Source organism: Phallusia mammillata, chromosome 6, assembly GCF_965637545.1.
Source record: "Phallusia mammillata chromosome 6, kaPhaMamm4.hap1.1, whole genome shotgun sequence".
Classification (NCBI taxonomy): domain Eukaryota; kingdom Metazoa; phylum Chordata; class Ascidiacea; order Phlebobranchia; family Ascidiidae; genus Phallusia; species Phallusia mammillata.
Window position 1 is genome coordinate 4,143,641 of NC_137257.1, and position 15,694 is coordinate 4,159,334.

At 36.6% G+C, this 15,694-nt stretch overlaps 1 long non-coding RNA gene across 1 annotated transcript; it reads right to left on the bottom strand.

Moving 5' to 3' along the window:
- Positions 1-2,707: 2,707 nt before the first annotated feature.
- On the bottom strand, positions 2,708-14,292 carry LOC145233032 (uncharacterized). The gene is made up of 4 exons (XR_013860998.1): positions 14,215-14,292; positions 13,361-13,446; positions 3,660-3,719; positions 2,708-3,418 (listed from the first exon to the last, which is right to left on the bottom strand). It is a non-coding gene; the product is annotated as an uncharacterized LOC145233032 (long non-coding RNA).
- Between the last annotated feature and the right edge of the window lie 1,402 nt (positions 14,293-15,694).

Consider the following 15,694-nt stretch of genomic DNA (forward strand, 5'->3'; position numbering starts at 1 on the left):
TGCCCAATCTAGTAGGCAGAGGACACCCGGAAAGGTGGCGTAATTTGAGTTAAAGTAGGTATAGGATGCAGAGAACACCCGGAAAGGTGGGTGAAGCACTGCCTAATCTAAGTTAAAGTAGGTATAGGATGCAGAGAACACCCGGAAAGGTGGGTGAAGCACTGCCTAATCTAAGTTAAAGTAGGTATAGGATGCAGAGAACACCCGGAAAGATTGGGTGAAGCACTGCCTAATCTAAGTTAAAGTAGGTATAGGATGCAGAGAACACCCTAAAAGGTGGGTGAAGCACTGCCTAATCTAAGTTAAAGTAGGTATAGGATGCAGAGAAAAGCACTGCCTAATCTAAGTTAAAGTAAGTAAAGGATGCAGAGGACACCCGGAAAGGTGGATGAAGCACTGCCTAATCTAAGTTAAAGTAGGTATAGGATGCAGAGAACACCCGGAAAGGTTGGGTGAAGCACTGCCTAATCTAAGTTAAAGTAGGTATAGGATGCAGAGAACACCCGGAAAGGTTGGGTGAAGCACTGCCTAATCTTAAAGGATGCAGAGAACACCCTAAAAGGTGGGTGAAGCACTGCCTAATCTAAGTTAAAGTAAGTAAAGGATGCAGAGGACACCCGGAAAGGTGGGTGAAGCACTGCCTAATCTAAGTTAAAGTAAGTAAAGGATGCAGAGGACACCTGGAAAGGTGGGTGAAGCACTGCCTAATCTAAGTTAAAGTAAGTAAAGGATGCAGAGGACACCTGGAAAGGTGGGTGAAGCACTGCCTAATCTAAGTTAAAGTAGGTATAGGGTGCAGAGAACACCCGGAAAGGTGGGTGAAGCACTGCTTTTAATCTAAGTTAAAGTAGGTATAGGGTGCAGAGAACACCCGGAAAGGTGGGTGAAGCACTGCCTAATGTAAGTTAAAGTAAGTAAAGGATGCAGAGGACACCCGGAAAGGTGGGTGAAGCACTGCCTAATCTAAGTTAAAGTAAGTAAAGGATGCAGAGGACACCCGGAAAGGTGGGTGAAGCACTGCTTAATCTAAGTTAAAGTAAGTAAAGGATGCAGAGGACACCCGGAAAGGTGGGTGAAGCACTGCCTAATCTAAGTTAAAGTAGGTATAGGATGCAGAGGACACCCGGAAAGGTGGGTGAAGCACTGCCTAATCTAAGTTAAAGTAGGTATAGGGTGCAGAGAACACCCGGAAAGGTGGGTGAAGCACTGCTTAATCTATATAGGGAGGGGGGAAGCTCCTGATTGTAAACCTGCCTGATTCAGAATTTAAGTCAGCTACCTGATGACACCAAGCATTGCGAAACGAAAAACAATAAACACAACACAATAATAAAATTGGAAGGAGTAGGTTGTTCACCATGCAACGAGTCTGCAAAACAATAATTACAACTTATTAGTATTATAGGTGTAGTTAATTTTATGAGTATTTGAAAATTTATTGACTAATTATATCATGTATTTCAAAATATCTTTTGTAATTTAAATGCTTAACAAAAAAAAGATTTAAAGATGGAAAAAGTTATTCCTACTTAAAAATAGAACAGAAAACATATAGGTAAGGGGTTTGTTATGCCAAACATTTCAATGACACATACACTCCAGTTGCAAGGTAAAAATATGTAATATATTTCTACAGCTTACTTGTTACAGGTGATGCTTTGGCATGGAAGACTTCATCCAAACATCAGTCCCACCCAACAGTGTAATGTCTACAGCAGACAGCCCAGCTTCAGTTGGCTGCTTGATCCAGCCAACATCGGCCAAAGCACCAAGCACACAGACTCGATATTAACAAACAATTCAATGCCTACTTTAAGCAAAGGCAACCTGGTCTCAGTCTGCTGAAATTGCATTCAAACAACATTGACCAAGATGTCCCAAGCTTGAATTAGACATACCAAACCCAATCTCAACAATACAACACAGGCTCTAGACAGGCATGCAGTCAGGTCTCAGGCGGCATACGACATGTCACTTAAATATTTGTTATAATGTAGCTTTAATATATAATGTAAACATATAAACCACATATAAACCAACACCACAGGCACATATACCAACGTAGTCATACAACACCACTATATCAACAAATTCACAAAACAAACTTTGGCAGAATAAACACACCTAAAATGCAACACCGTATCTATATTAGAATTAAAGAAAGTTTTATCTTAATCTGCCTAAGCTGAATCCACATATACAGTTAGCCTAATAGAGGACAGCAAAGACACATGACATAACCAATTCAATGCCATCCGAGAACCAGATGACAGCCCCGCTTCAGTTGGCCGAACGTGGACCCACCCCTTACGGTTGACAGTGGACCCAGTCTTTCAGCTTCCCTCCACCAGCCTGCCCCCAGCCAACATCTGGCATACCAGACCGAAAATAACAAGACATGCAACAGGCAGACAGTCCTTTGCAACCAGCATCAGCCATCTTAAAAAGTGACCGGGTTAGGGTCTCAGACAACGTCTGCCAAGAAGCTCCAGACTGACACCAGACAAAAAAAGCCTAATTGATTCTTACAACAGTCAGCTAGCAAGGATATAACCCAGTTCCAGCTCCAACTGTGACAAAGCCACATATTTGGGTAACCTTCCCTGAGCCGCTCCAGACTAGCACCATACCAACAGACTTGGCGAACCATGCAATCATCACTAAATGCTGCAGGGTCATCGCTCTAGCCTAAAATATTCAGCCAAGCTCTGCCCTACAACACTAATGACAGCAGGCAACACAGACCGCAACAAAACATACATCCTCCAGTCAGCCAGTAAAGAAGTGCCACAGACCAGCGCCAGCCGAGAAAGAGAAGCCCGCAGACAAACATCTTTGACAAGGCCTTAACTGAGAAGCATCAATACTGACATCAAACCCGAATCACAACAATACTGTGCCGTCAATTAGAGGGGGAGATGTCTAGCGGCGGTGCACAGCCCACAGGCAGCTGCCCACCTATACCAGTAAACAGGGTCCGAACAGTAAATACATGTACTAGCGAGGTAAGCACTCCTACTAGCTAAGTACCCCTACCGATGAGCAGGAACAAGTAACTGCAGTGTACAGCCGCGTGAGCAGCCCATACACACACCGGTTTAAAACGGGAACAGCCCGATCCCCGTTGCGAACCAGTTGCTATCCCACCACCCAGTCATCTATCTGGCATCGAAACACAAACTCCAACAATTCAGACAGCCATACTCGATGCGTGATTGAGGCAAACCAGCCACAACCACCAACATCAGCCAAGCAAATCCCAACCACCATTACACAAGCAGGCGGAAGAGCAGACATTCTCAGGCTCACTATACAATTACTGGAGACTACTACATAGAGATTACAAAATAAAAACGGAATCGCTCGACAAGACACTGTTGAAATGAAACTGAGTGTCAGAAGGTCTTCTCTGTGAGTTCTGTAAGAAAAGAAGCAGGTTAAAGCTTAAAACAAGTTGTAGATTTATAAATAAAGCTTAGGTACACAAGACACTGACTTAAATAGTAGCTTTAGTATAAAACAAATTGCCAGCGAAGTTGAATAAAACTTATTCATTTTATTGAACAGACGTTTTGACAAAAAACTTTTGTCATCATCAGTGACTTTTGTAATACAAATCTATATGCTGTATATAAACACAATAACAAAATCTTGCAAACCTTGCCATGTAGTCTGGTGGTCAAATTAGGAACAGAAGGTGAATCCTCATGTGATGAAATCTAAAAGTAACATTCATAAACAGTTAAATCTCCAACATATATTTAATAGATCTACCACAAAATGATTGCAACAGCAAAAAAATGTCACTTTCCTAGTCATTTAAGGTAATGAACTGTTTTTAAATGAGCCTTTTCTGCTCCAAAATTATTATAATCACATTTAAAAACAAACAACAAATCAAGCAAGTTCATGAAATAGTACATCAGGAAAATAAACCAAATTATAGTTACTCATAATGATTAGTGCAAAAAAAAAACAAATTTTGTTCCGTCTGTTGAGACTTTAACTGTTTGGGGGAGGTTGATTATTAAACATGAACAGGGCAATGTTTTCTCAAGTGACAAAATTGATGACACATATTTTTTTAATATTCTAAAGCAGTGTGGTCCAACTTTATTTTGATGCGGGCCATTAAAAATCGTTAACGTACTTCGCGGGCCAAGGTCTAAAATTTTTGCAGGTAAAACTTTTTTCGGGCACAATCATCAGGGTGACTATACACCGTTTTTAATCAATATATTTTTATCTTTTATAGTTATATACCAAGTAGTATCTGTCAAAAACATGTTTCTACTCTGGTGCAAAAATGCCCAAACGATTTGTTGACACAAGAACCCTTTATTACACATAACAAAGCCTTGTCATGCGTCACAATAGGATATTTTTACAGCACTTTGTGTTGTTTAATTATCACATTTTAAAACATTGAAAACAAAAATTATAGTTGTCACGTTGAACTTTCGCGGACCAACAAAATTAACTCGCGGGCCACAATTGGCCCGCGGGCCTGCAGTTGGACCACGCTGTTTTAAAGGTTTCATAAAATAAGCTGGTATTTTTTTGCCCAAACATTTATTGCCTATCAAGTATTTGCAGCGATGACATACATATCAATCAGTATAGAAAATGTAGCCACATAGGCAAATACGATTAATGAGTTTCGTTAGGCAATAAATTAAACACAGGGTCTGGTAAGTTTAACTTAATTACTAACACAGCTTCACATATTTGGGTCATGCTACAGTTCCAAAGAACATTATTGTATAAAGACCAACACTTTTTCAAACCAAAGTATGCACGTTGTGCAATGTTACAGCTAAAATATAGGCATCTTTAACATTAAATTAGTTTATGCTGATGTGTAACGTACAGATAAGCTTACAAACATGCCACAATCAGTTAATCACTAAATCTGCATACTTCTACCATTCCATACAACACCAGTTGCGAAAAAAAGTCATCTAAAAACTGCTTTTGAAAAGTCATTACAATAATATATAATAAGGCGGATCTAATTGCAACTAGAAGGGTGGCTTAGCACATATTTCCCTTGCATATACACTATAACCTATTTTAAAACATAAATATATTTCCTATGCTTATTTTGCATTGGGTCCCATATTAGTCACCGTCTTTTATAACTTTAGTCGTTTCTGCAGGCAAAAACTCATGGGTCCCCACACATGCAAAGTTGTAGATAATGCATTTCAAGAGATAACCATGCAAAAGTCGGGTGTTGTAAGGTAAAACACAGTGATCGGCACTGGGCTTAAATAATAATACTATGTAGAATACAAACTATAAAATTAGATTCACCCCAGATATTGTTTGAAGTATGTCCTATTTAACGTTTTAAACAACTGACCCATTTTAGGGGGCTAGTAGGGTAACTAATTGGGTTCGACACACAAACTAAAAATATATAAAAACCACAATGACTCAATCAATAGTACTGCAAAATTTCAGCCCAATCCGCCAATGTTTAAAATTTTGACCACTAGAGGTGTTTTGAGCAACAACCGATAATGTTTCTGACGTCATAGGGCTGTTAACAAGCCCCTAACTGCCATGGCGCAAAAACGACCACCAAGAAACCCACCAATGAGCAACAAACAACTGGTGCCCAGTACCATACAAATATGTTTTACACTTTAGGGGCTTGTGGGGTAAATGTTAGGACTACAGGGTTGAACACAACAATTGACACCTATAAATGGCATACTATACAAGAAATCCAAATTTCAGCCAATTCTGCCACTGTTTAAAAACTCACCCATTTTAGGGGGCTAGCGGGGTAAATACTGGGGTTATCAACAAAAACAAAGTGGGATGCACATCTACATGAATATATCTACCATCGATGTAAATTTCAGCCAAATCCATCAAACATTTGATGGAAAAACGAGTCGGACAAACTTTGGGTAAAAACACCCATTTTAGGGGGCTAGCGGGGTAAATACTGGGGTTATCAACAAAAACAAAGTGGGATGCACATCTACATGAATATATCTACCATCGATGTAAATTTCAGCCAAATCCATCAAACATTTGATGGAAAAACGAGTCGGACAAACTTTGGGTAAAAACACCCATTTTAGGGGGCGAGCGGGGTAAATACTGGGGTTATCAACAAAAACAAAGTGGGACGCACATCTACATGAACATATCTACCATCGATGTAAATTTCAGCCAAATCCATCAAACATTTGATGGAAAAACGAGTCGGACAAACTTTGGGGAGAAAAAAAAAAGAAGAAAAAAAAACAAAAACAATTTGAGTAAAATCAATATGTGTCCCCTTCAGGGAAGGGGACCCATAATAACAAAACAGTCAGTGCACATTCAAAGAAAAATCCAAACACTGCCAAACCAGTGGCTATTAACCATTACAGTACAAGCAGCTACAATCATCTACATTGTGGTATTCGACAAAAACTTGTAATTCACCTTTTCCAACTAAAAGAAATGCCATACCCTAAAGGCAGACTTGGACAACTAGATTTTTTCAGTTTTTTGAATTAGATTAGAAATGAAAATAGAGCATCTCATTTTTTTACAAATTAGACTAGAACTAGAAAAGTGGCTTTCTGATATACTTGTATTTTATATATTCTATACAATATTTACCAGTTTACTATACTATACAGAATTTTAATTTTATCTACATATATGATTGTTTTCGTAAACAAAAACAAATGGGTCCCCACACCTGTGTTTATTTGGATCTGTCGTAAACAAACGTTGCAGTTATTTTTAGATTCTTAGGGACTAATTTTTCACAATGCATTAACTTAACTTTAAAAGTTTCTGTCCATACTCTTTTTGCATCAATATTGTTATACAATTACAAACAAAACGGTAAAAAAGGGGGAAAATACTTTCAATTTAGTCTCTTGCTTTGACCTTGATATTGTCGTTCAAGTTCAGTTTTTGAACACAAATTTTCCTAGAAAGCATTAACTGTTATATTAGACACCATATATAAAAAAGGCTTTTGCTACAAAGGTATACCGTACATACTCGCAGATAGGTCACAATTTTTTCCTTATATTTTTTTCAAAAAAATAGAGGTGCGACCAATCCGCTCAACGTAAGTGCAAATCGCCACCAAGTCGGAACAAAATTGAAAGTTTTCGGCTATTGCAAGTACCGTATTTTCTGGCTAATAAGCCGATTTTCAGGACCTACGTTTTCGTCCTAATTTTCTGGGGTCGGCTGATTGGGCGGATATAACAGATTTATTCAAGTATAACGCGCAAAATTTGATACTAATTTTCTATAAAAAATTAAGGGTGTGCGTTATAGACGCGAATTGTAGTGAAAATGTGCTATTGCCACTGTGGTTCTATCGAATACGGGTGCATGCGCTCGTGCACGCACATACCAATGCGAGACAGTTTCATGAGCGCACACGCTCAGCGTGCGTAGGATTTTTCAGTTTTGTTGAGAAAAAATGTAAACATATTTTAATTGTATTAAGCCCTACAAAAAAACAAAATAGGAAGTTATCTATACAAAAAAGCTACGGAAAGGGCCTTTTAAATCCCTAGATTTTCAGGGCGACTTATGTGCAAGTCAACTCTAAATTAAACTTTATAGTGCGACCTATACGGTGGCACGACCTATCGGCGAGTATATACGGTACATAACAACTTGTTTTTCACCTAACTTTGTTTCGCAAAAATGACCGTTTAATGACCCTTTGATACTGTATTTAACAGCATGCAGTCCTTAGTGTTCAACAATACCGTTTAGACCAGAGGTGCACAACCTGCGGCCAGAGAGACGAGTTTGTGCGGGTCGTGAACATGTTTTACAAAATGGATGTACTGGCGGCTGTGACATAAATAAAACTTTTTTGCTAAATATTTTGATTTTTAAACTGCTCTAAACAGTTTTTGTAATACTAAAAAGAGTATTACCAGCCCAGTAGACATTTGCATCAGACTTTTTATACACCTATTGTTTGCAAACAATACGAACAAAACAGGTACCTCAAACATCACAATATATGACATCATAAAACTTGTAACATCTTCATACCAAGCAGCTTAATCTGTGCACCAGGCTGGAAGTTAATCTGGGCTTTTAGGTGCCATAAGATAGTACATATATGTATATCATACAAACCAAGCTGACAATGAGAATATAAAGACCATTTATCGTGGCATTCGAAAAAGTTAAATTTATTTTTTCATATTTTTGTTGATCAACGACATTTTGCCTGACATAAACGAAACCGAAGTACGTTTATTGAGTTTAAATTACGTCTTAGGTGTAAAACCTTCGCCAAAACTGAAAATGCGTGTGATAACTCAAAAAAACGACACAGCATTGCTGCACAAAAAAAACACAGCTGATTTCTAATCACCCAAACGACTGTCTTGTAAAACGTCTGTACGGACTTCAAACTGAGCACTGCCACCTTAATCGTAAACCAGTGAATTCCTCCCTTGGGACTTATATCTGACTGATAGCGAACACTTGTTATGGGTTGTAAAGGTAACTGGCAAAATTTAAATACTAAATTAATACCCTGCTTAAACAATTGTTAATTTTTTTAAATATTTCTGCACCATAGGGCTTGTATTTCTGGCCTAAAACTAAAACCGATTATTTCTGGGTTTAAAACAGGGTTTATTAACCAGGGGTACATGTACCCCTTGGGGGTACGAAGCATCAAAGCAGGGGGTACGACATGCAGGGTGAAATTATATGCTATTTAGGCATATTTGTGAAGAATGCGTAACAAGTTACTTTGTTATATATATATACAGTATCCAGAACGGGTTAATTTTGTACTACTTACAATACTGTTTTCATGCATGCATTCAACACCCAAATTATAAATACACTGAATTTAATTGTTACAATTAAAGGGTACAAGCGCAAATAAGGTTCAGAAACACTGGTTTAAAGGGTGAAAAATGAGTGAATCCAATAGAAAGTTACAAAATTCTTTAGTATACCTTACATTTCAGCAAACAACAAAGCATGAAACTCCTAGATCTTGTACTTTGGTAAGTTTAGCCGTTTTAAAAAAATACATTTTGGGGGCCTGTGGGTGAACCCTTAGGTTATTCGAGGTCAAACTTCAGGAGGATCAGGTATGGATAAATAACTAACATCTGTGTAAATTTAAAAAAAATTGAAGCACTCTTGCTTGAACAAACACGTATCACAAACCAGCATTAGACAAAAAAAAATACGGACAAAAACAATATGTGTCCCCTTCAGGGAAGGGGATCCATAATCATCTAGTTGTCTGCCTAAAGGTTAAACCAGATTAGAAACCACTGTAGCAATTGTCTCTTAATTCGTAAAACAAATACATTCTGATTAGCCCTACGGATCAAGATTCTCCTTTACAAACACTGGAAAAAAACAAATTCTGAACACTAGCAACAGAAAACGCCACCCAAAGGCTTGTGTAGGTCTACTGCCTAAACTAGAAAGGTTGCTTAGCACATGTACCCATTGACATACACCGTTACTATTTTGAAATGGGATTAAATAGACAATGTTTTTTAAAAAACGGTATTTCGTTCCATTCCGGTATTTTGAATATTTTTTATTTCGCCATTTGAGCTAAAAAATTATTTATTTCTTTGACACATTTTCTTTGATTTGACACAATTTATGTTTTCCAGATCACTTGGTGGTTATGATGTCACAATATGTTTATGTCACAGTGGGTAATAATTAGGGATGGAAAAAAGTTCTTGATGTGGTGGGGTGCATTATTATCTGTAGTGAAGTGGTCTGGTTTTAAAAGTGTTTACAAAAAAACTAAATGTGGCTGGTTTACTTCCCATGGAATTCAGTGTGTAATGGTAAATGTCACCAGCAAATTTGCCATTTAACTAATACAAGCAGTTCACCTACATAATAAACATTCTTCTGGTTGAACTAGAAAGGTGGCTTTCATTTATATTGACAATTTACATATTTTATACTGTCCCATTCAATGATGCACTAATTGACTTACTATATGTATTGTTTTTGCAAGCAAAAACGAACAGGCCCCATGTATGTGTATGTGCTAATTAGTAACAGTATTGTTATGATGTGAGTATTTTTAGATTCTAAAGGACAAGTTACAAAAAGCTTTACCCTAAACTTTTAAAAATTTTGCCTTTCTTCTTTTTACATCATTGCAGAAACAAACGATTGGTTCCTTCTATCTTAGTTTTGGTGACACATATTTTATTGTTCTTTTCTAGCAAGTTTAGCCTGACATGTACCAAAACTGAAAATGCATAAGCAATCGTTGAAAAAAATACAACCACATTAACTACCCAATATTGATGGCAGAGTAGCAAGACCAACAATATATTTATCGTCCCCAACCCTTCACATTGTGATACAATCATATGACTAACTTTGCTTCATGATACACATGATCATACATGAAGTAATGATTGTCTGGTAAGGCAGTCCAACCAAAATCACCAAATGAGTAAAAATAAGTACAAACTATCAAAATCCCATTCAATTTTATGTTCTATCTTGAAAGAAGTGGTAAATAGTGATAATATAGGGTAAACAAAACAAGCAACACCAATAAATGACAAAGCTAACCAAATTTCATATAATTCAGATATTTAAAAAATCACCCATTTTAGGTGGTCTGCAGGGCAAATGTTTGGGCAACAGGGTGAAACATAACAATCAACAGCTATAAATGGAATCTTCTACAAATTAACCAAATCCCAATGAATTCGAGCCTTGGTTAAAACATTCTCTCCGTTTGGAAGGCTGATTAGGTAAATAGTGGAGCTGCAGTTCAAAACAATCAACATCTCAAAATAGCATAATCTGCGAACTGTCTAATTTTACAACTACCGCCATCAAGGAACGCATGTATTCACATTTTTACAATGACCAGAGCACACATTTATATTGGTTCCAATTACTTAATATAATTGCCTAAATTCATATTCTGAACATCCCTGAAAATCATTTAACAAACTTCACAATGCACCAACTGATAAAGTATGAAACTCAAGCATGTTTAAGATAGAACACTTGCAACATATCATAATTATTTGTATTTCACAAAAACGTTGCGTCAAGCAGCATTTACTACTTGCTGTGCATAAGCAAAGCAGACCTTTACCCAGTTTCAGAGATATGCCATTCATGACTTGTTTGTTAACAAGATCCTGATCTATTCAGATTCTTTCGAGTACTTAGAAGAATCATTTCATTAGTTTATTTCATTCACTTCCTACTCAACAACAATATTTTGCTTTAAATCTCCATACTATACAGTCTGTCATCGAACACACTTATTTGAGTGCAGACCGACTGTTTGATAAACCTAAAGCCAGGTGTTACATGTTTTCATGCATGAAGCAGAGATCATTCCAAATCATAAACCAACTAGAAGGGTGGCTTAGCACATATTGCCATTGCACATACACTGTGACCTATTTCTTAACGTATATTTACATCCGACACTTATTTTATATTGGGTCCCATATCACCCATTGTCTTTTATAACCTTAGTTGTTTCTGCAAGCAGAAACTCATGGGTCCCCACACAAGCAAAGTTGTAAATAATGCATTTCAAGAGATAACAATGAGAAAGTTTGGCATTGTAACGTCAAACACAGTGATCAGTACTGTGCATAAATAAATATGTTATATGGAGTAAAGACTACCTAAATTCATTCCATTCATACATTTTTGAAGGTTATTCTATTTTATGATTATCTGAAAAAAAAGTGTTAAATAGTGAGAAAATAGGCTAAAACACAACAATCAGCTCCTATTAATGGTGAATTGCACTTGACTCTAGGGGTCTAGTAGAGTAAATGATAGGTACTACAGAGTTTAACACAACAACCAACACCTACAAATGGTAAAGTCTACAAACTGTCCAAATTTCATTTAATTCAAACATTGTTTAAAAAATTGAACCATTTGGGGGGGGGGCTAGTGGGGTAAATGATATAGCAACAGGGTTAAACACAACATTCTACACCTATAAATGGCACACTCTACAAGCTATGTAAATTTTATTCAATTCTGACATTGTTTACAAAAAGGCCCATTTTGCTACTATGCACCCGACACCGTTTAGAAAACTCACCCATTTTAGGGGGTCAGTGGGGTAACTGATGGGGTTTAACACCCAAAAGTATAAAATATGAAACCACGATGACCCAATTAACAGACACGAAAAATTTAATCCAAAACGAACAATGTTTAAAATTCTGACCACTAGAGGTGTTATCAGCAACATTCGTCAACGCTTCTGACGTCATAAGGCTGTTAACACCCCTCTGACTGGCATGTGCAAAAACGTCCACCAAGTAATGCACAAACACAAGTACTGGTGCCTTTACCATTATACCACAAAAATCTTTTGTTTGTGTTGCGCAGCAACATACAAAAACGTTTTACACTTTGGGGCCTAGCGGGGTACATACTGGGGTTATCAACAAAAACGAATGGGTATGCACATCTACATAACTGTATCTACCATCTGTGTAAATTTCATCCAAATCCATTGAACATTTGATGAAAAAACGAGTCGGACAAACTTTAGTCAGAAAATACCCATTTTAGGGGGGTAATGGGGTAAATACTGGGGTTATCAACAAAAATAAAGTGGGATGCACATCTACATAACTATATCTACCATCTGTGTAAATTTCATCCAAATCCATCAAACATTTGATGGAAAAACGGGTCGGACAAACTTTGGGAAGAAAAAAAGAAAGAAATAAAAAACAAACAAATTCGAGTAAAATCAATATGTGTCCCCTACAGGGAAGAGGATCTATAATTATATTGGAAATGTTACAGAATTTTTTTTTATACATTAGGGATGTCTGTTATAATTTGGATCCACTTCACATTTAGAACCAGTTGTAAAAGATTCCAAATGGACGTACCTAATTATAAGGCTTATTTAAAATTGCTTTAATTTTGTATGTTATATTTGTTTTTCGTCTCATGGGGAGGAATGAACAGTTCGAAAATGGGCAAAGGGAAGAATGTTACAAAAACTTTAGCCAGAAACTTAACGACTGGTTTAAGATGTGAACTGCTGGGTCAAATGAAGTCAAAATTTACAAAAACAAATTCATGAATATATATATATCTAACAAGAATCATAATTTTAAATCCACATGCTGGACCAAATGGAAGGAACAAACCCACATAAGACATTACAAAATATCAAAAAAACACATACAAAAACAATATGTAATACAACTGTTCCCAAAATTCGGAGGCAACATTTTACTTAAAAAACAGCTAGTTCATACACCATAGCTTTGTAACTAAACTTGACCAAACTAACACAGTTATTATTTGAGCATTACTTAAACAAACAATTCAAACAAACCTTGCCAATGTCATGAGACGATTCAACTTCATAAAATCTTGATGAATCTCTTCTGTGATTTGGGGAAAGGAAAGTTTGAGGGAAAGCTGAAAATCACATTTGTAATTAGTCAATTTTCTAACATATGCATATTTTACATGCATACAACCAATTTGACATTTACCAAAAAACCCTTCCTATAATTATGAGCAAACAAACACTTTTTTGTTATTTTAGTTTTAAACAATGGGCACTCCTAAAGTTGTCACAATCGAACCCTCCTTGGACAAAAAGAATGTAGAAAGCATATTAATTAGTGTAAATCACAATGAGGTAAATTACAAACTGTCGTAATTTCATACAACCTTAAAATTGACCAGTTTTAAGCAGGTAACTGTATTTCACAACAGATACAATGGTTTGGTTTAAATAGGACAAAAACACATTGCACCAACCAACAAAATATCAATCTCCTAGGTCACAGATACATTTCAGCAAATACAGCCTTAAACAAAATCATGTTTAAGGGGCATGTATTGACAAACTAAGATGTGTGTAAGTTTAAATAAGTTTGAAGCACCATTTCTTGTTTATAACAGATGGTATAAACATTGAGGAAAACCAGTGGTGGGATTCAGCCAGTTCACAGCGGTTCTATAGAACCGTCTCAATTTTATGAGATCAGCGAACCGGTTAGCATTCATAGTTACTGTCAATGGATCTTGTAACAGAACCAGCTAAAAAATATGACTTTTGTAATGGAGACAGCTGAAAAAAAAATGGAATCCAACCACAGAGGAAAACCATATTACCAACATGTCAAAGAATAAAGGATTGAAAATAATTAAATGGAAATAAATAAACCACTTTTATACCTTTCATGTCAGTTTTCTGTTTTCCTGTTGTCGTTTCATTCTGAGTTCAGAATAAATGTTAAAATGTTAGGTTTAAAAATAATCTGAAAAAGATATTCAAACTGTTACACCACAATCTAGTAGCTCATGGACAAACGAATTTTAGACAATCTTATAAAATATGTATGCAACAACCTTAACTTAAAAAATTTGTCGTGGTGCATCAATTTTAAACCCTAACTCCACGTGGCTTACTCAAAAATCGAAAAGTCCTGGTTTTGACACGATAAGCAAACTTACATGGTATGTAGGCACAAATTAAAACACCGTTGTTTTTAGTGGTAAAGTTTGACTGATTAATAACATTACTATTTTCACTCTTTATCTGATAACATGCACATTAACATAACTGCTGTTCGTTGACAACTGCGATTTGATAACACATAATTTCTGCTTGACATTGATCGTTCTGATAATGACCGGATACAAATCGCCATTGACCTTGAACTTTAACCACAAAATCAAAACATCCGCGTGTTTACGTGTTCAATCATCCATGGAAAATTAATAAATCCTAGAAGCGCAGATGACAATTTCCCACGCAATAATAATTTGAATTTAAGCAAAAAAATATTTCTTTTTATTTCCGAAAATAGAGCCCAAAATAACTTTAGAAATAGTCTCACAATATTTTGTTTAAAAAACAAACAGTTAAACTTTAAATAGTCGTGAAAGAAAAACATAAAAAACACTTGATGGGAATTCCGAAAAAAACTGACTGATTTATGGATCAAGTGTTCTTTTTAGTACTTCCTAAACAAGAATCTAAAGATTATTTGGTGCAAAGTCTTGTTCAGTAACTCGGTAACTGTTTTAATTAAAGATTTCGACTTTTCACACGATCATGCTCACTTGGTTAAAGTAATGCTTTATAACTAGCAACGAAATCGTCTTTGAAGTAGCATAAAACAAAGTTATTTTGTATTATTGGCATTTTTCAGGTTGGCTTTTTAAAAGATACTTCAGACAACATAATTTCTTGGTCAAAAGAAGATTGTTAAAAAGTTCTACGTTTCTCGGGCAGCTCCACCGAGACGCTTTTCTCGAAGTAACCGACGGGGAAGGCAACTTCAAGAACGCCGAAAAAAAGAACCGAAAGTTTCTAACACAAATGTGTTGCTAACTAACATGATGCATCAAAAATCACAACAACCGAGAGCATTTCAACAGTTAACCAGTCTGCATCCGCAACAGCAGAGCTGGACCGCTTGGCTGCAAGGTCAAAAAAAGCAGTGCTTCACCCACATTTCCTGGTTATCCCATACTAACTTGACCTAGATTAAGCAGTGCTTCACCCACCTTTCAGGGTATCCTCTGCGTCCTATACCTACCTTAACTTAGATTAAGCAGTGCTTCACCCGCCTTTCAGGTTGTTCTCTGCATCCTATACTTACTTTAACCTAGAAGCAGTGCTTCACCCACCTTTCAGGGTATCCTCTGC